The sequence below is a fragment of the Hyperolius riggenbachi genome, chromosome 11 (genome assembly GCF_040937935.1).
Source record: "Hyperolius riggenbachi isolate aHypRig1 chromosome 11, aHypRig1.pri, whole genome shotgun sequence".
NCBI classification, from domain to species: domain Eukaryota; kingdom Metazoa; phylum Chordata; class Amphibia; order Anura; family Hyperoliidae; genus Hyperolius; species Hyperolius riggenbachi.
In genome coordinates this window covers 22,846,663-22,870,751 of record NC_090656.1, presented here as the reverse complement: position 1 = coordinate 22,870,751, position 24,089 = coordinate 22,846,663, and the positions used below count along the sequence as shown (strand labels likewise).

Below are 24,089 nucleotides of genomic sequence, written 5' to 3'. Positions count from 1 at the left end.
ACTGTGAGACACCTTCACCCCATGTGTCTCCCCTTGACTTCTCACTTAAAGCGGATCCGAGATGAAAAACTAACTATAACAAGTAACTTGTCTATATAGCTTATGTACAGTTTAGATGGTTTAAACAGCAAATCTGGCTGCAAACAGCTTTAATAGAATATGATTATTTCTTCCTGTGATACAATGACAGCAGCCATGTTGTTTGTAAACATTACACACAGCCAAGCTTATCTGCACCATCAGCACAAAACCTAATCCCCCCTCCTCCCCTCTGCCTCTGAAATCTCTGGCTAGTAATACCTCCCCCTTCTTCTGCCCAGACTGAGCTCCCATGAGCCCTTGCTACTGCCAAGGCTCTCTGAAAACTGTGGGCGGGGCTTCTTTAGTTTATAGGGAATAAGTGTATTAAAACAAAAAAGTATTTGGCTTGAGGAATGCCCTATAAACAATAGGAAAGGAACACAATTATGCAATGAGTAAAAGTTCATCTCGGATCCACTTTAAGGCTCCTGCATGGTGTGTAAGTATTACAACTCATCTGGCCCAATGTGCTGCTCCATACCTGCTTCCTGTCTTCCTCCCTGCTGCCTGCAGCTTCTTCAGAGCCTCTTCATGTTATTGTATAACTAGGCGACCTAAGCCCGTTTAAAAACGGGCTCTAGGTCTGTCACTGCCGCCAGCGCAGCATTACAGAGCGCATGTGCACCCCCGCCGGCACACACACGCCCGCCTGCTCCCTGGCTCGTCCTGCGTCCTGTCCCGACGGCTACCAGTGCAGGACATGCACAGTACTGTAAAAACACTGACACAGGGACATGGCACGCAGAGACACTCTGATATTATTATTGTATAATAAGGCAGGACGCAAGATGAAGACAGAGCAAAGGTGGAGCAGCGTGCCCGGGACAGGTGAGTTATAATCCTTACACAAACCATGTAGGGTCCACAGGGAGCATTCGGAGGGGGGGGGGGGGGGGTCAGGCAGCATGGGTGCAGGGGAGCGAGCATGCAGCACTCGGGTGCTCCCAAGTTGCCTTTGTCCTGGTGCCCTATTAGGGCTTGAACAGGCCCTGATGCTCTCCTGCTAGAGAGGTTCTACGGGCTTGGGGTAGGAGAAGGACTACAAGCAGGGAATTTAGAGCTGGTGGAATCTCGAGACAAAAAAGGGGAAATTAGAGGAAGCGGGGAGAAACCAAGAGCTTATAGTATGTAGAATGATACTGGACAATCAGAAATTAAGTGACATAGGTAACCACACTAAATATGCAGGTGGGGAGAACCAAAATGACCCCACTGAAGTTAGAAAGAAAAAAAAAAGGAATTCTCTTGACAAATGGGCCATGTGGAAATGCCTTCCACTCAGGGCGATGAGCAGAAAATTAGAGTTGGAGGAAAGGTACAAAAGGCAGAGGAGTGAAAGCTGGAGAAGAGGTCCCGATGGTAGGGGAAAGAGAGATGGAGAAAGGAGAGGTCCTCACACAGTGGAGTGAAAGCTGGAGAAGTAATGCCAGTGGTGGGGGGACTGAGAGATGGAGAAAGGGGAGGTCCTACACATAGAGGAGTGAAAGCTGTAAAAGCAGTCCCAGTGGCAGGGGACCGAGAGATGGATAAAGGAGAGGTCCTACACACAGAGGAGTGAAGCTGGAGAAGCGGTCCCAGTGGCGGGGGACCGAGAGATGGAGAAAGGGGAGGTCCTACACATAGAGGAGTGAAAGCTGTAAAAGCAGTCCCAGTGGCAGGGGACCGAGAGATGGATAAAGGAGAGGTCCTACACACAGAGGAGTGAAGCTGGAGAAGCGGTCCCAGTGGCGGGGGACCGAGAGATGGAGAAAGGGGAGGTCCTACACACAGAGGAGTGGAAGCTGTAAAAGCAGTCCCAGTGGCAGGGGACCTAGAGATGGATAAAGGAGAGGTCCTACACACAGAGGAGTGAAGCCGGAGAAGAGATCCCCGTGGCGGGGGACCGAGAGATGGAGAAAGGAGAGGTCCTACACACAGAGGAGTGGAAACTGGAGGAGCGGTTGCAGTGGCAGGGGACTGAGAGATGGACAAAGCAGAAGTCCTACACACACAGAGAAGTGAAAGCTGGATAAGTAGTCCCAGTGGCAGGGGACTGAGAATTGGAAAAAGGAGAGGTTCTACACACAGAATAGTGGAAGCTGGAGAAGAGGTCCCAGTGGCAGAGGACTGAGTGATAAAAAAAGGAGAGGTCCTACACACAGAGGAGTGGAAGGTGGAGAAGAGGTCCCAGTGGCGGGGGACCGAGAGATGGGTAAAGGAGAGGTCCTACACACAGAGGAATGGAAGCTGGAGAAGAGGTCCCAGTGGCGGGAACTGAGAGATGGGTAAAGGACAGGCCCTACACACAGAGGAATGGAAGCTGGAGAAGAGGTCCCAGAGGCAGGGGACTGAGAGATGGAGAAAGTAGAGGCCCTACACACAGAGGAATGGAAGCTGGAGAAGAGGTCCCAGAGGCAGGAGACTGAGAGATGGAGAAAGGAGAGGCCCTACACACAGAGGAATGGAAGCTGGAGAAGAGGTCCCAGAGGCAGGGGACTGAGAGATGAAGAAAGGAGAGGTTCTATACACAGAGGAATGGTAGCTGGAGAAGCAGTCACAGTGGCGGGGGACTGAGCGATGGAGAAAGGAGAGGTTCTACACAAAAAGAGGAGTGGAAGCTGGAGAAGAGGTCCCAGTGGTGAAGGACTGAGAGATGGACAAAGGAGAGGTCCTACACACAGATGAATGGTAGCTGGAGAAGAGGTCCCAGTGGCGGGGGACTGAAGGATGGAGAAAGAAGAGGTCCTACACACAGAGGAGTGGAAGCTGGAGAAGAGGTCCCAATGGCAGGGGACTGAGAGATGTAGAAAGGAGAGGTCCTACACACATAAGAGTGAGAGCTAAAGAAGAGGTCGCAGTGGCAGGCGGCTGAGAGATGGAGAAAGGGGAGGTCCTACACACAGAGGAGTGGAAGCTGTAAAAGCAGTCCCAGTGGCAGAGGACCTAGAGATGGATAAAGGAGAGGTCCTACACACAGAGGAGTGGAAGCTGGCACAAGGTAATGTATGAAGCTGCTGTGCACATTGCACAGGAACGGCCCCCTTAGCCGCCCCTTGAGCTGAATTCACTTTGATCTTGTGTGTGTTGGAGGGGGTTAAGCAGGGGGGCTCCAGCTGGTGGGGGTTCACCTCCTTTCCCTGAGACCATTATTGACCCCTACAGTATTAATATAAACACTGGAGGTTCCAGAGAATGTAAACAAGGGTTATAAACTAAAAACCTCAGCCCTCTTGTCAGTATTGGTGTTCAAAATGGTGGACCTCAGTCTCTTTGGCTAGCTCACTATGCAGAACAGTGGTCTTCACTCTGCTTGGAAACCTCTTTACATAGACTGGACTACCTAATTCTCATTGGCTAGAGCACTCTTTAGAATAGTGCAGTCACAGTTCAGAACGATGGATCCAAGTGTCCTTTGCAATCTCCCTATACAGAATGGCAGATTTAGTCCCCTTGGCAATCTCACTGTACAGTATAATGAACCTCAGTTTCCTTCATACAATCAGTAAACAGAACAGTGAACCCAGTTTCCTTGGTAGTTTCACCATAGACAATGGTGGACATCAGACCCTTTTGGCAATCTCACTGTACAGAATGGTGGAAGTCACTCCCCTGGTAATCTCACTGGGCGGAATGGAGAACCTTAGTTCCCTTGGCAATCTCATTTTTCAACATGGAGGACTTCACTGCCCTGGGCAATCTCACTGTACAGAATGGTGGACCTCTGTCTCCTTGGCAATCTCATTATATAGCAAAATATGCAGATGTTTACTCCTGACCATAACCTACTCTCGCTCAAGCTCTCCCTCTATCGATGCCGAACTATAACCATTCCCCCGGCTGCAGAATTTTCCGATATTTATGCCAGACCCTAACCCATTCTCACCCAAACCCTTCCTCTACTTCTGCCTATCCCTAAACTACAAACTGATTTATCCTAAACACCCCCTCCCACCCGATGCCTAACCCTAACTGCCCCCCCCCCCCATTCCCACTGCAATCACTGCCAATATCCACCTTTATTCGCCAGTTAGCATAGTTGCTATGGAAGTTTGGCTGCCACTATAGGTGCCCATGTTGATAACTGGACATTTGGGTGCCACACACTATACAAACTGTGGCTATCGGGACTATTAACACGAGCAACTCCTCTAGCGGCCATGGGCACCTATCCCATAAATTATCTGTTTTACACACTTTCAAGTTACTCAGCACAGCAGCAGTCAAGGAATGCTATAGCTGACCGTTCTTCTTACAGTACTAGGTGCGGTGTACAGCTAGTTGCAAACAAGCTGAAGGACTACAAGTACCAAGCTGTAACTTGTGACTAAGTACACACTGTTCTAATCTATATAAACTAAACCAGTTCTGCACAGCACACAATACACCTTATCATTTGTAAGTTGTTACAACAGTCCTAACTACAGCTCTCTCTCTGTCTCTCTACCAACTGTCATACAGACAACCCAAGATTGAGTCATAAGCCCCTCCCTCCACCCTCCTTTGCATTTGCCTGTGGTGGGATCCATTCTCATTGGCTGCTGGGGCTTGCCGTGCATCCTGGGAGCAAATGATTCGCTTAGCAGACACCCATTCAGCACTTCCCACCTAAGTTTTGGCGCCGTTCCACCCCTTTGTTTTGCCTGAGAAAGTTTGGGGAGTATCGACTACATGGCGAATCACTGGGCCTTTCTCGCGGGAGACTTTGGTAAGCGAGAAAACCCCTGATTTGCTGTGAGATCGGACTTATGATTCTCACAATCACCCATCTTAAATGAGCATCAACCCCATGATTTCTTGAAAGTACATCTGTCCCCTCAGGGCTGGATTTACCATAAGGCACTGTAGGCACTTGCCTACAAACGCCTGATGTTCGAAAGGCGGCTCCCTCCCCTCCCCCAATGCCTCCCTCCCTCCTTCCCAATGCAGAGTCCTGAACAGAGTGAAAATGAGAGGTTACTCACCCAGCTCTCAGCATACCACTGACGAGATCTCCCTTCAGTCTGTGGCACTTCTAGCTACTTAATACCGAGAGTACCTCTGCTACGGATGATCTATGAGATGCAAATAATTTTGAGTTGATGCAGGATTATGCAAATTTTGCATGCACAGTTATACAGCTTGAAAATGGACCAATCAAATTTTACCTCAGCAGGATTTGATTAGTTCATTTTCAAGCTGCATACATCAAATCCTGCTGAGGTAAAATGTAATTTGTCCATTTTCAGGCTGCATACATTAGCATGCAAAATTTGCATAATCCTGCATCAACCCAAAATTATTGCATCTCATTAACCATACCTACCTCTGGCTACCTAATGCTAAGGGACCCCTTTAGCTATGACGGGCAAGGGTAAGTAAGAGAGAATGACAGCTGGGCTAGCCAGCACACATGCAGGGTGGTTCGGTGGTGGTGGTGGGGGGGGAGGGTTTAGGTTTGTGGAGGGCTAAGGAGCTAGGACATCTTTGCCTAAAGGCTCTTGTGATGTAGATCCGGGCCTGAGTCTTCCTCTTCTAGGCGTGGCAGTCTCCTGTTCCCTTAGCATTCCATCCCATGTGGAGACCTCCCACTGTCACCGTGTGCATCAACCAATGTTCCTTGTGCATAATTTCCCCCCATATTATATACAGATCCACATGTGCATCAGATCTGTCTTTCACATGCGCCCCACCCCTCCTTTTCCCTCCATATGCAGAATTTGATGTAAGCCTTGACCAGTGTTGCCATTGGAGACATCTCGCCTCAGCCACTGCTATATGGGCCAGTGTCAGCAGTTACCTCACAAGCTGTAAAATGGGCGGGGCCAGAAGGATACAGGAAGTGGAAGGGTCAATAAAGGTTGCCAGAAATAAGCGAGAAAATGAGATTGCAAGGCTGGCTTTATGAATTGTGAACTTTTGCATGTTTTTATGTTAATGGGATGCCTCGGTTAATCTAATGGAGGAGAGATTTATGACGCCTCGCCCGCCGTGTCACCTCCCAATCAATACGTTTTCCAAAATTTTGACAGACGGACCGGAAAAATGTGCTTCATCTTGAGATTTCTGGCCTATCAGCTGTCAATAATTCCTCATCAGGAGCTTTCCTGCCGGCAGATTAATGCTTGCGAGGTTATTGCATTAATCACCAAAATTAAGTTTTGGGCGGTAGGAAGCAAAAGGTCGCGTGCATTTTAAAGAGCGCTCAGCCCAGACTCCCGGCCAGCGGGATAAATTAAATAATGCATAATTGAATGTGTGTTTTAAATAGCTCTGCTTACATAAACGCATCTATTATAAGCAAGCTCTGCTGAAGAGGCGCACGCTGTATTTTGGGCAGTCTCATGGTGTACATTTAATAAAAGAACGTGGTAGTTTGTGCTCTGAAATGTATGTGATAGTAGAGTAATGTTACCAATATTCTACTATTGCCTATCCTAACTTTACTAACCCCCCCTGCCCCCAAGAATGCCTAATACCACTCACTCACCCTACTTACTAACACTCCCCCCACCTAGCCTAATATTTGACTTCTCTATCTTTTATTCCTCACATTCACTCCCTAACCAGCTCCCGTCCTCTCCAACTCAAGAAAATATCTTGCAGCCTACCTTTTCTCACTCACAACACATCTAAATGTTAATACATGCTCTTATGATATCCCGTCTGGACTATTGTAACATACTGCTTTATGGACTACCAACTAACAGACAGGCACCGCTCCAGTCTGTACTGAACTCCGCTGCTCGTCTCATTCATCTTTCTTCTCGATTTTCCTCTGCTGCTCCTCTCTGTCAAGCTCTTCATTGGCTACCAATTAACCAGAGGGTCCAGTTCAAACTCCTAACCCTTACCTACACTGCTCTCTACATTCTCTCTCATCTATACATCTCCTCACTAGTTACCAGATACCAACCCAATCACAATCTCAGATCTGCACCCATCTTTCTTTTGTCTTCCTCTAGAATCTCCTCCTTGCATTCACATATACAAGATTTCTCACGTGCTTCACCCCTCCTCTGGAATGCCCTTCCACAACACATCCGTCACTCTCTAACCTTTGATATGTTTAACCCCTTCCTAACTGCCTAATGCCAATAGGCGTCGGGAAGGTGGCAGCCCCAGGACCGCGTAACGCTGAAAGGCGTCAAGAGCGGGGAGCGGAGATTAGCGGGGATCGCGCGCATTCCCGTTTGAATGACGGAGCTCAGCTACGGCAGCGCTGTACTGGGGACAGCCGTGTCGCTCATCTGTTCCCTGGAGTGGCCCACAGAGCGATTGCTCTCATAGAATAAAATGTCGTGGCTTTTGCGCTCCTCACTGACTGACAGCTTCCTACTAAATTATCAGCAAATGGATCGCTATACTTTGGGGGGTATCTCCTCCCTAATCCCATATAGTTATTTGCACAAAAAGTACACAAGTACAGCGCTCAACATTACACTTAGAGCAAGATGAATACTCCTCATGGAGTTCAGCACATAACTTCTAATTGAAATCCTTAGACCAGTATATATCATATATGAAATGTCCAAATACTGCCACACTTTACAGACACTTCAGTCTGCACAGTGGCAGTAATTCATAAGTCCGCAAGTTCCACTTGACTCCAAAGTCTATTTAACTTCCCATACAAGATGCCAGAACACTCTCACCAACAGGAATGGCTGATTGATTGACAGATCAGCAACAGCGTTTTGGATAATATGATGCAATGCTTCTCTCATACGATATCCACACCTTCAGCTGCTGTGGCTGATCCTCTGCTGACCAGCTGTAAACACTTGTTTTGAACTCTCAGCCTTCAGCTCAATGCTGCACCTTTAAACTCAAACACAGGCCAGCCATAGAATAATTCCGTTTAATATAAAACAGTTTAAAAACAGTATTGCACTCACATGAAGTTATAAAACAATGCGCATATTCATAAAACCTGGACGTCCTCTCTGCCGCCGTTCATCCAGAGTCTCCGCACACCGCGCCTGAGACCCCGCCCTACTGGTTTCGTCATCAATGACTCATCAGGTGCATTCCTGTTGGTAAGAGTGTTCTGGCATCTTGTATGGGAAGTTAAATAGACTTTGGAGTCAAGTGGAACTTGCGGACTTATGAATTACTGCCACTGTGCAGACTGAAGTGTCTGTAAAGTGTGGCAGTATTGGGACATTTCATATATGATATATGCTGGTCTAAGGATTTCAATTAGAAGTTATAATATAAGGGAAGACGCCGAGAGCCCAGTATAGTGTAGTATGTACTGTAAATTGGGTATGGAAGGTAAGTATAGGTAGATTATACTCACAAACAAGGGTTACCGTCCAGGTAACCACTATGAAGGCAGGTGAGGAGATTAGACCTGTCCCCACTCAGGATTAAGAAGTCGCTCTCTGTAGATCAGGAAAAAAGAGGAATTTCCCTCCACCAGGGGTGGAAAAAACTGCAAAAGTAGTACAGAGGCGCCAACAGGGTAAAAACAATATTTCTTTAAAATGGATAAAATGAAGTAGGTAGCGGTGGACTTACCCCTCCAAAACAGACACAAAAATTGCTGTTTTAAGCAAAAATCAGTTTATTTACATACTCCGAAAAAGGTGCAACGCGTTTCGCGGGTATATCCCACTTCCTCCGGCAAAAAATAGGAGCATATCACCAATGCGGTCCGGTACATAGCCTGGCGCCTCTGTGAGGCGCCAGGCTATGTACCGGACCGCATTGGTGATATGCTCCTATTTATTGCCTGAGGAAGTGGGATATACCCGCGAAACGCGTTGCACCTTTTTCGGAGTATGTAAATAAACTGATTTTTGCTTAAAACAGCAATTTTTGTGTCTGTTTTGGAGGGGTAAGTCCACCGCTACCTACTTCATTTTATCCATTTTAAAGAAATATTGTTTTTACCCTGTTGGCGCCTCTGTACTACTTTTGCAATTAGAAGTTATGTGCTGAACTCCATGAGGAGTATTCATCTTGCTCTAAGTGTAATGTTGAGCGCTGTACTTGTGTACTTTTTGTGCAAATAACTAGATTGCTCTCATAGGCTGATGCCTATGAGAGACGGTCATGGGGATTGGCTGGCGGGGGGGAGGTTGGGAACGGGGAGGGATAAGAAAAAAATAGCAAATTTTATTTAAAAAATAATAACAATTAAACTAATAAATAAATTAAAAAAACCTGCAGCAGCGATCAGAGCCCACCAACAGAAATCTCTGTTGGTGGGCGCAAACAGGGGGGCTCATTTGTATGGCTCTGCAGCGAGCTATTAAAGCTTCAGAGCACTAATTTGTAAAAAAAATAGCTTCTTTACTGGGGAGGGGGGGGGGGTGTAAGCTTGTGGTCCTTAAGTGGTTAAATGCTCCCTCAAAATGTACTTTTTCTGACAAGTTGCACACCTACTAGATATCCTAAAACCACGCTGCCTCTAGGTATTGTTATTAAATACTACCCCTCTTCTTGTTTCTTCCCTATTCCTTTAGATTGTAAGCTTGCAAGGGCAGGGCTCTCTCCCCCTTTTGTGTCTTGGATTTTTTTATACATTATATTCATTATGTTACTTTTGTCACTGTCATTACCAATTCCAAATCAATATATTGCTGTATACCATTGTCTGTATTATTATGTACCCCGTGTTTGTTTCTTACTTTGTACAGCACCACAGAATATGTTGGCGCTTTATAAATCAATAATAATAATAGCCGACCTGCCACCGATTACTATTGCTGCAATCCTGACACCACTGCCAATAACTGTAGCAGCCGGAGTTTGGAGCCGAACTCTGGCAGAAAACCAGCACTGTTTTTGCCGCTCACCAGAGTTCGACTATAATATAAACTCCGGCGCCCAATTTACCTCCTCGGTGATGCCATAGCTGCAGCAGCCTATGGTGGTGCCCAAACGGTCTCATGGCCCTTACAACACTAGAGTGTAACCCTGCACATGGGGTACTACCCAGTTCCCACCACAGATCCAAATAATCCATTGTATAACTTAAAGCAGAACTGTAAATAGTTTTTAAACACAGTGTTTCACTTACCTGGGGCTTCTGCAAGCCCCCAGCAGCCGCCCTGTCCCGCGCCGGTCCTGCTCAAGCCTCCGTTCTCCCGCCGCTAGCTGCTTTCGGTTTCGCCGTCGGGCCACTGCGCCTGCGCGCTCTGGCCACGCGTATCCTTTCTTCGCGTCCCCTGCTATTGCAGAGAGGAACACGAAGAAAAGATACGCTTGGCCAGAGCCGCGCTGGCATTGACGTAGAAGTCTAGGAACAGAACGGAATGGCGGCGGGAGAACGGAGGCTCGGGCAGGACCAGCGCGGGACAGGGCGGCTGCTGGGGACTTGCAGAAGCCCCAGGTAAGTGAAACACTGTGTTTAAAAACTATTTACAGTTCCGCTTTAAATGGAACCTGAGGCAGCAATAAACAAAACAAACAAAAAAACAGATACTTACCTACAAAGATCCCCCACGCCCTCCGCCAGACCACCACCGCTGCCCAAGATCACGTCTCTCTCGTCTTCATGCAGTAACTCGCCCATGCTGTGGTGGAACGGCTCCGGCTTACATAGCAGCTGTAACCGTCCTGGTGCACAAAGAGAAGCGTGGAAACACAACCTATCCGATAAGTTCTTGTCAGATATGTTCTGCATGCAACAGCGGTGGGGAGGTGGGGGCAGTGAGGATCCAGAGGCTCCCATCTTCTTTGGTAAGTATCTATTTTTTATACCACTTCGTGTACACGTTAATTAGCGGATTACCAACATTGTTTCCTTCCTGTGTCAATTGAGGCTCAGGGTCATAATACTGTTTAGACAGCAAGACGGGCGGGGCACAAAAGCAGAGCTGTCCATAATCACAGCCTGCAGCTCTGATGTCCACCCATTGAATAGATCAAGACAGACAGATAAAAATAGAGTACAGATAGATCAGGGCCGTTGCTAGGATCCTGAGAGATGCGGGGCACTTTTGGGCACTCCAGCTGGAAAATGGGTGTGGTCACACACAAGACTGTGGGTGTGGTCATGGTTGGAACCAAATTTACACAAACTTAACAGCAGTCTAAGTAGGCCTGCCCAGCAAATTGTTGAATGAAGCCCCCTCTCCATTAATACAAGCACCCCAAATCCAGCATATCAAAAACATAGGCAGTGTTACTTAAAGAGACTCCGTAACAAAAATTGCATCCTGTTTTTTATCATCCTACAGGTTCCAAAAGCTATTCTAATGTGTTGTGGCTTACTGCAGCACTTTCTGCTATCACTATCTCTGTAATAAATCAATGTATCTTTCCCCTGTCAGACTTGTCAGCCTGTGTCTGGAAGGCTGCCAAGTTCTTCAGTGTTGTGGTTCTGCTATGAACTCCCCCTTCCAGGCCCCTCTATGCACACTGCCTGTGTATTTAGAGCAGCTTCTCTCTTCTCTCTTATCTTTTACAAGCTGGATAAATCATCCTCTGAGCTGGCTGGGCTTTCACATACTGAAGAATTACAGACAAGGGCAAAGCTGTTTGCAGGAAGAAACAAGCAGCCTGAAACTTCAGTGCATGAGAACAGGGGGAAAGAAACACACAAATGATCTCTTGAGATTCAAAAGGAAGGCTGTATACAGCCTGCTTGTGTATGGATGTATTTTCTATGTGTGGACATACTGTACATCAACCTCCTTCCTGTTTTGGTGGCCATTTTGTTTGTTTATAAACAAACTTTTTAAAAATGTTTTTAACCACTTTTAATGCAGCGAGGAGCGGCGAAATTGTGACAGAGGGGAATAGGAGATGTCCCCTAACGCACTGGTATGTTTACTTTTGTGTGATTTTAACAATACAGATTCTCTTTAAACATAACTAGGCAGAGTTGTCTGGCCTCTGTGCTCGCTTGCTGTTGGGCAGGCTGGCTTGCCGCCAGGTTATCTGGCAGTCCCCCCATAGCATTCCCTGACCTTCTAGTGGACCCCCTCCCATGCTCCCACTGGCCTCCCATTGATGCACCACAACTCCCAGCATGCCCCCATAGAAGTACCACAGCTCCCTGCATGCCCCAATAAAGGCATCACAGCGCCCAGCATGGCACCACAGCACCCAGTATGCCCACAGAGAGGCACCACAGCTCCTAGCATGCCCAGCATACCCATGTCTTCTGCGTAGACTGGAGCCGACTGACGGAACCCGGTTCCCGAAGCTGCGGGCAGCAGAGGACGGCGGAGTGGAAGCGATCTGTGCGGATGGGGCTGGAGGAAGCCCCAGGTATGTATACATCTTTTTAATATTTTCAGCTCTCAGTCCCTTTAAGGTGGAAATTAAAGAAAACCTGTAACATCAAAAAGTTCCCCTGGGGGAACTCACCTTGGGAGTGGGAAGCCTCAGGGTCCCATTGAGGCTTCCCACGCTGTCCCCCGTCCCTCGGGGGTCTCGTTCTCCGTCCCTCGGGGGTCTCCGGCGCCTGTGCAGTAGTGCGGACCCGACTGAGATCGGGTATTTCTGTCTACTTCAGAGCCAAAAGCCGCAACAGCGCCCCCGCTGGAGCCTGGGAAGGTAAATATTGAACAAGCTGACAGATTTGTCGGGCCGCTGTTCGGAGGGCTGCAGCGAGACCCCCGTGGGACGGAGGACGGCGTGGGAAGGCTCATTGGGACACTGAAGCTTCCCCCTCCCGAGGTGAGTACCCCCTAGGGGAACTTTTTGATGTTACAGTGTCTCTAAGTAGGGTGACCATATTTTGATTTCCAAAAAAAGGACGATCACAACAGCATATCATGGGTCATGGGTGGGGCCAAATATACAAGACCTTAGCAGTGTGCTGTCCAATTTCACGGGCATGGAGGGCCAATTTCTTTTCCAGACCACATGGTGGAGGGCCGTCCAACCACAAAATGCAATCAGATTCGCAGAAGATTTCCCCACAAAAGGCAATGAGATTGGCAACAGATTTCCCCACAAATGGAATCAGATTGGCAGCATATTTCTCTACAAATGCAATGAGATTGGCAGCAGATTTCCCCACAAATGCTATGAGATTGGCAGCACATTTCCCCACAAATGCAATGAGATTGGCAGCAGATTTCCCCACAAATGCTATGAGATTGGCAGCTCGGCCGACCACAAAATGCAATCAGATTTGCAGAAGATTTCCCCACAAAATGCAATGAGATTGGCAGCACATTTCCCCACAAATGCAATATTATTAGCAGCACATTTCCCCACAAATGCAATCTTATTGGCAGCAGATTTCCCCACAAATGCAATGCGATTGGCAGCACATTTCCCCACAAAATGCTCTTCCCCCCCATGCCGCGTGCAGCTGCCTAAATATACCTCCCTTGTTCTCCCCTGCGTTGCAGCTGCCACCGCTAACACACCTCAGATCGGCGGTGAGCAGGAGATAGGAGTCAGCCACACCAGTTGCGCGCCGGTGAATTCAAATGCAGGAAGTGACATCATTGGTCACGTCCAGCATTTAAAGTCCACCGTGCGGCTGCTATGCACCGGGTCTGGCTGGTTCCCATCTCCTGCTCACCACTGATCTGATGTGTGTTAGTGGTGATGAAGAGCTGTTTTGGAAGCCGAACGAGCCGGCTCTTTGGGAACCGAGCGGTAGAGCCAGAAGAGCCGATGCTTAAAGAGCCGGAATTCCCATCACTAGTTTAAGTCTCAGTCTAGTGATAGGAATTCCGGCTCTTTAGAAAGCATTGGCTCTTCTGGCTCGGCCTCTCGGCTCCCTTTAAAGAGCCGGCTCGTTCGGCTCCCAAACGGCTCTTCACTTACCCGGACATTTCTAAAACCCGCCAGGACGCCCCGGACAGGTCGGAAAAAGTGGACCTGTCCGGGCAAAAGAGGACGCCTGGTCACCCTAACAATAACAATAATATTTATATAGCGCTTTTCTCCCTGGATAGATAGATAGATAGGGCTGGTTCTCTCATGAAGCAAGGGGAAACATTTGCATCAGGCGCAGAGATTACAGAGGCAGCATGTTCGTACTGTGTGTTTACACAAAGAGCATAGTAGGAGAAGCGAGAGGAGAGCGAGGTGAAGAAGTCATCATTGAGGAAAAGCAGCTTGTTGTGCTGTGTGAGGATTCTGACAGTGAGTGAGGAGGCAGGAGGTCATCATTGGGGAAAAGCAGCTTGTTGTGCTGTGTGAGGATTCTGACAGTGAGTGAGGAGGCAGGAGGTCATCATTGGGGAAAAGCAGCTTGTTGTGCTGTGTGAAGAGTCTGACAGTGAGTGAGGAGGGGGGAGGCAGGAGGCCATGATTGGGGAAAAGCAGCTTGTTGTGCTGTGTGAGGAGTCTGACAGTGAGTGAGGAGGGGGGAGGCAGGAAAGCAGCAGTGTTTCATTTGACTTGCACAGGTGGGTGGAGGTAGCACTGCTGTCCTGACTAAGGAGGAATATGGTGTCGAGCTGCAGCATGTCATGTGAGAACTATAAATGAAGCAGAGTAAATTGTTGGGTGCTGTGCGGTCATTTCAAATTGGGGTGTGGGGGTAGTGTCAGAAGAGCATCCTCACAAGCTTGCCTCAGGCAGCAAAAAGTAGATAGATAGATAGATAGATAGATAGATAGATAGATAGATAGATATTGGATGCAGGATATATTGCCTGTTTTTGCTGAGTGGCTGGAGGTGGTTGATAGACTCTGTGGTCAGCACAGACAGAGGTCAGAATATTTACATAAATTATCCATGTGATTATTAATTATGTAAGATGACTTCTTCTCATCGGCTTCCAGAGCAGCGGGACTCCGACCACGGGAAGATGTGAATTTACACACATATTTTATTCAGCCATTAATAATATTTGCTAAACTTAGACTTGAGTGTTTTTACATGCATGAATACATTTGTAAGCCAGAAAAAATAAATGCTTGCAATACCTTCTTATTGCCAGCAGATGGTAGCATTAGCATGACTATATTTTCTCTGTGCTGAATGCCTGCTTGGGGTAGCTGTAAGGGCCTAATTATAACGTAAGCAGCTAGAGAGGAAGATGATAAGGATGTGCATGTGAATCGCCTGATGTAAACTTGCTTGCTACCATTTGCCTTTATTTTAATTCTTAGATTTCCATGTAGGTAAGGGAAAAAGAAGAGTCCCTGGTCTGAATCCCAGCCAGGGCACTATCTCTGTGGGTTTCCTCAGGGCACTCTGGTTTCCTCCCGCTTCCCAAAAACATACAGATAAGTTAATTGGTTTCCCCCTAAATATGCCCTAGACTACAATACACACACGACACGACACATACATAGACATATGACTATGGTAGGGATTGTGAGCCCCTCTGAGGGACAGGTAGTGACTAGCCCAGTGATGGCTAACCTTGGCACTCCAGCTGTGCCAAAACTACAAATCCCATCATGCCTCTGCCTCCCTGAGTTATGCTTAGAGCTGTCAGAGTATTGCAATGCCTCATGGGACTTGTAGTTCCAGCACAGCTGGAGTGCCAAGGTTAGCCATCACTGGACTAGACTATACATACTCGGTACAGCGCTGTGGAAGATGTTGGTGCTATATAAATAATAATAATGTCTTCCTCGCTTCCATCTGTCTTTCCCTACTTAATCTACCGTCCTTTCTATCCCCCTCACTCCCTTCTTTCTGTTCCTCTCTGTCCTCTACCTTCCTTCCTTTCCCTGTCCTTCCATTCTTCCTCCTATCTAGCTCCTTTTCCTTCCTCACTTTTATCTGTCTCCGCCTACTTATTCTACCGTCTTTCCTTCCTTTCCTTCTTCCTCTCTTCTATCTATCCCTTTCTACTTCCTCTACTCTCCTTTCCTTCCTCTCATTCCCTCCTTCCCCCTTCTGTCTGACCATCTGTCCTTTCTCTGCCCTCCTTTTTCCATCATTTCTCCCTTCTTCCCTTCTATCTGTCCCTCTCTATTTCCTCTACCTTGGCACGACTGCATGATTTACAAAGCTTTTTCACCCGTTTTCATCTGTTTTCACCCCATGGGCTTAATTCACTAAACCGTGATAACTCAAATATCACACCTTACAAAAGATATCACACCTTACCAAAGATATCACACCTCACCAAAGATAGCACACCTTACCAAAGATATCACACCTCACCAAAGATAGCACACCTTACCAAAGATAGCACACCTTACCAAAGATATCACACCTCACCAAAGATAGCACACCTTACCAAAGATATCACACCTTACCAAAGATATCACACCTCACCAAAGATAGCACACCTTACCAAAGATATCACACCTTACCAAAGATATCACACCTCACCAAAGATAGCACACCTTACCAAAGATATCACACCTTACCAAAGATATCACACCTCACCAAAGATAGCACACCTTACCAAAGATATCACACCTCACCAAAGATAGCACACCTTACCAAAGATATCACACCTCACCAAAGATAGCACACCTTACCAAAGATATCACACCTTACCAAAGATATCACACCTTACCAAAGATATCACACCTCACCAAAGATATCACACCTCACCAAAGATATCACACCTCACCAAAGTTAACACGCCTTATCAGAGTACCATAGTGAGTGCTACAAGCTTATGTCTGCTAATTGGCAATGGCACTCATCCTGCCCTGAGCCCCTGCGGGTTTGTAGCACTCGCTATGCTACGCTGATAAGGCGTGTTAACTTTGATAAGGTGTGATATCTTTTCTTAAGGTGTAATATTTGTCTTATCACGGTTTAGTGAATAAAGCCCAATATACGTTACATTTTTAAGCTCCCAAAGAGCAAAATATAATTAAACTAGCTGATGGCCCGATGTTGCCCGGGTATGTATTTGCCCACTCCGCCCACTTTTTCTAACACTAACACACAATTAATTACTCAATGACCTGGTTTGTGAGCTTTGCGGTCTTTGGCATCAATAATTTGCATTGAAATGAAACAAATCTGATTGGCTGTTTGTGGCTCCACCCCCTTTTCTGAATTTGAACCCCAGTCACCCAATGACCAACTGTACCAGGTTTGAGGTTTGTGCCATTAACAGTGCAAGAATGACAGCAATGACATATTCCCCTTGAAAATCAATAGATGAATTTTGATTGGCTTTTGTAGGCTCCACCCACTTTTCTGAATATTAATCCCAGTCACCCAGTGACATACTATGCAAAGTTTGAGGACCCTGCCATTACCAGTGTAAGAATGGCTGCAGTTTACATTTTCCCAGTGAAATGTGTATTTGTCTCCGCCCACTTTATGGGGATAAAAAGTATCCTATATGTTATTCCAGGTAATGTACTATGTGTGTGCCAAATGTCATTCAAATCCAATCAGCCATTGTTGCGTGATTGAGTAACAAACATCCAAACTTTCACATTTATAATATTAGTAAGATAAGGTTAAGGTAAGAAACGTAAGATTGAAATGAAGTTAATCAGGAACACCTTCCTTTGAGTGATTATTTTGTAAATGTGCTGAAAGATCCTTTTTATCAAATAGGTGGTAAATACGTTTTAAGTTACTTACTTCCTCTTTCTCCTTCATGTATCCTGTCATTCCTTTATCCTTTGTCTTCTATCCTTGCCTCTGTCCTTTCTTCTTTCCTGGGATAAAATGTTTAAGACAAGCTTTCTTAGTGCACAGTAAGGTCTGTCTGACTTAAATAGCTAATACTGTATTTATATGAACCAAATTTTTCACCATGAATCTTATCCATGAGGATAGTTTTCCGAGCTATGAGACACCTGAGAAAAATGACACTGCTAAGCATGGCACTTGGACCTTAAAGTGAACCTAAACTCAAGTAAAAAAAATGAGATTAACTCACCTGGGGCTTCCCTCAGCCCCCTGCAGCCGATCGGTGCCCTCGCAGCCCCGCTCCGATGCTCCAGGACCCGCCGGCGAACACTTCCGGTTTGGCCGTCACCGGCCGACAGGCATGGGAACGCGAGTGATTGTTCGCGTTCCCAGCCTGTATATCGCCCCCTATGCTGCTATTGCGGCCTCGTGGCCGACACAGTGCAGGGGATCGCATGGCCCCGGGAGGATTTTTTAAAATAAAAGTTGTGCAATAGGCTTCAGCTAGCATTTCGCTAGCTAATTATGTCCCCCAAGTGCCTCCGGGTCCCACCGATCGCCCCCGATCACTGCCGTAATACGTATCCCCCAGGGATCCCGCGATGGCGCGCCCTCCCAATCAGCTCCAGGCTTCGCTATGGGGAGGATCGGGACTGCGCATGACGTCGATGACGTCATGTCCGATCGTCGCCATAGCGACAGTGAAGCTGGATCGTGAAGCTGCGGCTCTCGCGGGATCGCGGAGGGGTAAATATTACCGGCGGCGATCGGGGGGTTTCGTTGGTTGCCGGGGGGCTTAGGGGACATAATTAGCTAGCGAAGTGCTAGCTTAGGCATAAAGCGAAACTTTAATTTAAAACACTCCTCCTGCGGACGCAGCCTCTAAAACTGCGTACCGCCAGGGAGGTTAAAAGAAGCAAAAAAAATGTAAACAAGTAGAGTAAGTGCTTGTGCCCCACTAGTACAACCTCATGCTCCCCTTTTAGGCATGATTAGGTTGTCACTCAGTGGGGAGGTGTGGCTTAAGTGGGCGAAGCCCCATCGCCTGCTGCTATGTGAACCAACTCACTGCAGCACCCACATGACTAAGGGGGCTGGTTCCAAATGAGGGGGAGGAGTCCTGAGCACAAACCTGTATGCTGAGGAAGAGATTGGCACCTATGCCCCATTTTATTTGAACAATATACATTTATTTAGAGAATATTCATAAATGCTATGAGTGACAATTGAGAACGCCCATCATTTTGAGAGGAGTTGTCAGCCATACTATCTCAGAAAAAAAACCCACATATATAAGTAGATAAATACTTGCTCTACTTGCATAACATATTTATTGCACTGTCCACGTTTTGATTTTAGTGCTTTTTCTATAGTCAAAAAAAAAAAATCCTTCTTAGGATTCTCCATTTTAACTGTGTCTATCTTGAAGCCAATCCTGATGTCATTTCCTCCCTTACTCTCCTCTGCCTGATTGTGTATGCATTGCCCACCCTCCTCCCAGTCTTCAGACATTGACCAATCAGAGAGGAACAGAGGAGTGGGAGGGGAAAATAGGAGGGAAAGAGGCGTCAGCCAATTAGGCTGCATTAGTTAAATCTAAGAGGAAAAGTAAAGAAGCAAAAAAAGACAATCCAGCATGCCCTGCAACTTCCTTTGTGTGTCAGATGTACTGAATAAGAGGCAGGAAAACTGGGGAATGATGTTTTATGGATGAGAAAAGTAAGAGTGATTTTTTAACTTTTAGATTGCCTGGTTAGCATCCTTGTTTACCAGATAAAAATAAAGAAATGATTTTTGATTTTATGCCCTGACAGTTAGTTACACTTTAAGCAGCACATCTCTCTACCACAGCTCTATAGTTCGGCATCCGCCAGACTGAGTCTCCTCTGTGGAGTGGCCAAACTCTTTGCATGCAACACATGCAAAAATAAATGTGATTTTTTTTCTATATATATACACTTCATTATGTGTGTTGTACAGTCAGAGTTTTTTTCTTCAGCCAAGCCTTATGATCGTGTTTTTTTTTAAATGATGAAAATATAATAAGCGTGCGCAGTTATTCAGTAATTTTCTGCAATAAAACAGCTTAAATGTCTCCTTTTTCAAAATAGCATTTCAACATTTTCCGATAGAACTGTGAAATAATTGAATTAGCGTACGTCGGAGACATCATGCTTACAACACAGCGCCTTAACAAACAGATCCAATAATTGTTTATCAGATGCCGGTTCAGCTAGCTTATCAATATCTTTATTCTCAGCAAGTCTCAATAAGTGTTTTCCCACGGATGCCCTTAATAAATGAACATTGTACCAAACTCGATTAAAAATCTTCCTAATGAGATTATTTACGGCGACGCCAGTGTGCGCACAGACTTGCTATCGTGTTTCCAATCCCTCGTACAGAACCTGATATAGGAGAACTTTGCATCCTCTGCAATTTTATTCCAATTTAGAGTGGCTGTGCAAATATTAATATTTGCCTCAATAACACAGCCTTGGAGGATTGCAACACATCTCTCCGGAATGCTGCTTTTATGAGAAAGCTTTAAATATGAGTTTTAATAAGGTTTTTTTTTTTTTTTTTTTGTAGAGAACTTTATTACATTTCTGAAGGTAATTAGGGAATATATTGTAGGAAGTTTATTTTAAATACAATGTTTGTAGATATTTGTTTGGCTTACAATTAAAACAATACAGAGTAAAATACATTTTTTTTTCAAATATTGTGTATTTGTGTGTGCGTAGTGTGTGTGCATGTGTGAGTATGTGTGTGTGTGTGTGTATGTGTGTGTGTAGGTGTGTGTGTGTGTGTGTGTGTGTGTGCGTGCGTAGTGTGTGTGTGTGTGTGTGTGTGTGTGTGTGTAGTGTGTGTGTGTGTGTGTGTGTGTGTGTGTGTGTGTGTGTGTGTGTGTGTGTGTGTGTGTGTGTGTGTGTGTGTGTAGTGTGTGTGTGTGTGTGTGTGTGTGTGTGTGTGTGTGTAGTGTGTGTGTGTGTGTGTGTGTGTGTGTGTGTGTGTGTGTGTGTGTGTGTGTGTGTGTGTGTAGTGTGTGTGTGTGTGTGTGTGTGTGTGTGTGTGTGTGTGTGTGTAGGTGTGTGTGTGTGTGTGTGTGTGTGTAGTGTGTGTGTGTGTGTGTGTGTGTGTGTGTGTGTGTGTGTAGGTGTGTGTGTGTGTGTGTGTGTGTGCGCGTGCGTGCGTGCGTGCGTGTTGACATGATGAATTTCTTTATTTTTTTTAATTCTATATTTAACCACTTAAGCCCTCTGTCGTTTTCACTTTATGCATCCGAGCAATGTTCACCTCCCATTCATTAGCCTACAACTTTATCACTACTTATCACAATGAACTGATCTATATCTTGTTTTTTCCGCCACCAATTAGGCTTTCTTTGGGTGGTACATTTTGCTAAGAGCTACCTTACTGTAAATACATTTTAACAGTAAGAATAAGAAAAAAAAACTGAAAAATTCATTATTTCTCAGTTTTTGGCCATTATAGTTTTAAAATAATACATGCCTCCATAATTAAAACCCACGTATTGTATTTGCCCATTTGTCCTGGTTATTTCACTATTTAAATTATGTCCCTATCACAATGTATGGCTACAATATTTTATTTGGAAATAAAAGAGCATTTTTTCCGTTTTGCATCCATCACTATTTACAAGCTTATTAAAAAAAAAATAATAAAAAAAAAATATTTATTCTTTACATAGATATTTAAAAAGTTTAGACCCTTAAGTAAATACTTATGTGGTTTTTTTTATTGTAATTTTTTTTTTATTATTATTTTTATGTGGGTATTTTTGGGAGGGTGGGCTGTAAATAGTATTTGGGGTAAATATATGTGTATTTTTTTTTTTACATTTAATTGTAGTTTTACTTTTTGGCCACAAGATGGAAACCTTGAGTTTGTTTACATGACGTCACTCTAAGCGTACAATGTACACTTAGAGGGACATAGGAGTCAGAAAGAGTGAAGCTTCCGAGAGAAGCTGTCGCTTTTTTTTGCGGGGGGGAGAGGAATCAGTGATCGGGCACCATGGTCCGATTCATTGATTCCTGGGCTAACGAACCGCTGGCTGGGAGCACACGTGCACGCGTGCGATCGGGTGCGGGAGCGCACATGTCCTCCTTGACGTAGAACTACGTCGAGGACAAAGTGGTTAAAGGTCCACAATCACAAAAAAATGTAAAATTTTAAATACATGTAAACACATACCAATAGGAAGTACTGTACCTTTCTTCCAGAGTAAAATGACTAATACATTATTCTTTCAGGTGTTGCTGTCACTAACAGAAGGTAGTAGAAATGTGACAGAACCGACAGGTTTTGGGCTAGTCCATCTTTTCATGGGGGATTTTCAGCATGGCCCTTATTCTTTATAAAGACACCCCTTGAAAAGGATTCATGCAAAGATGCTGGCCAGCCTCCCACTTAAATGTTATGATTTTCATGATAGTGGTCCTTTAATTAGAAAGATAGTCACATTAATGGTAGGTTGCTAGGGTAAATACAAAGGATAACATGGACAAGTCTTCAGTTTTTAGCCACTTAATACATGAGCTTTACAGGGACAGTAAACAGAAACTGTGCTTATTCCAAACTGTTGGAAGAAGTATCAACAGGATTATAATGTATTACCTAAACTGCAGTATAATACAACAACCACAAGATGTCACTGTGTGTAAAATGGGATGATGATCTTTATGGGATTGTGATTTCCTGTATTCTCTGTGTTCCTCTCTGTTCTAAGTAAGCTGCATTTTCCTGATGGTGGTGTGTGATATTATATTTCTGCATGTTTTTCTTCAGTAAAGAGTTCTAACTTGTTACACCAGGTACCAATCTGCATGTACAGATCACTCTGGCTCCATTACAAACATTCAATTGTGTGCAGTAATTGCCTGTTTCTTAAATTCCTGTGCATAGGATAGGAACTGTAGTCAAAATAACATATTAAAATTGCTTTTTTTTTTCAATATTAATTTATAAATTATTTAGTCAGTGTTTGCCCATTGTAAGATCTTTCCTCTCCCTGATTTACATTCTTAAATGTATCACTGGTGGTGGCAGCTTTAGTTCTGCCAGGTGATCTGTACGGAATGTTCATTTACTGAGAATTCTAAAGTCAGTTGAAAAGATCTCTGGTCTCCCAGAATGCTCTGGTGTTGAGAATTCCGCATAATAGTCATCCTAGGCTATGACATCACTGGGTGGGCGGAGCTACATACCAATATACAGCAATATATAGATACAGGAAGTGTTTCTGATGCTGAAACCAGGATATTTAACGTAAGGTGGGTCTCCTGAAAAATGGACTGCATTGTACTATTTGTCATTGTGGTTCCTTTAAATCTCTGCAGATGAGTAGCATAAAAAATTAGTAAAATGAAGTGACTGTGAAAATGATCATTTTTGTAATTTGAAAAATGTGAAACTATTTAGGCAGAAGAAGGGGAAGTCATTCCAGGCTCTGTGAGGGTATTTCCAGGCTCCTCTGGGAGTTCTCTGACCCCCAAAGCCACTCCCAGCATCTAATCATCATGAAGACACCAGACATGCGAGGCTCAAGTACTAAAGGCTGTTGCTTTGTGATTTATTTTCATTGGGGAGGGTGGTCTTATGTTCCGTACTCACTGGAAGAGGAATCGGGGAACACTCAGCAACGTGACCCAACAAACGAGCGTACCCTAATCTGCCTACCTGTGGTAACACGCGACTGCACACGATGGTACATGACGGGCGCCAACCATCACGGCACTTTGTGCCAGAGTCATCTGGGATCTTAAAAATCCGCTCTGCCATGATGGCCGTGCTTCGCAAAACGTTGTTAGTTTAATTGCGCACAAGTACCCGTGTAATGAAACCCAGCAACACTTTAGAGACGTTTCTTGCAGACCGCGATGCAGCTTGAGGAAGAGTGCGGATGGCGGAACGCATTCACTGTTACTGGCCTGAGGAAGAGGGCAGGACCCACGAAACATGTTGCCTGTGCAAATAAAAATATTTTTTTGTTTAATCCTTGTTAGTGTCATTGGAGAGATAAGCCACCTCTTGTTTCCTTATTATATTGTGCTTTTAACAAACTTTTATTCACCCTGGGTGCCTCTTCACCCTTCCTGTCCTGAGGGACAGTTACGTGACAAGACAATATACTCTGTGCAGCACTTCGGAAGATGTTGGTGCTATATGAATACTAAATAATAATAATAATAGCTGGGCATTTCAGTGGTGGGGTGCAATGACGGTCTTCAATGCATTTTGCATTCACACTCACACAAAAATCCACGTTCATGAGTTTGTGAAGCAAAAGTTGGCACCTTGGCTTGTCTCTCTCAACCACCCATGTCAGATGAGTTTCTCTGCACCTGTAGGCCTATTACATTAGCTCAGAACATCCTCCAAAACAAAGAAGGTAGATTAACCACTTCACCACTGAGGGGTTTTACCCCCTGAGCACCAGAGCAATTTTCACCTTTCAGCGCTCCTTCCATTCATTCGTCTATAACTTTATCATTACTTATCGCAATGACATGAACTATATCTTGTTTTTT

The 24,089-nt window shown here is 45.3% G+C and overlaps 1 long non-coding RNA gene across 2 annotated transcripts in view; it reads right to left on the bottom strand.

Moving 5' to 3' along the window:
- Positions 1 to 24,089, bottom strand: part of LOC137538712 (uncharacterized) — a 921,113-nt gene that overhangs the window by 311,033 nt on the left and 585,991 nt on the right. For both annotated transcript variants that reach the window (XR_011024864.1, XR_011024865.1), the window contains exon 4: positions 17,482 to 17,558. This is a non-coding gene — a long non-coding RNA (uncharacterized lncRNA). The remainder of the gene's footprint in view (positions 1 to 17,481; positions 17,559 to 24,089) is intronic.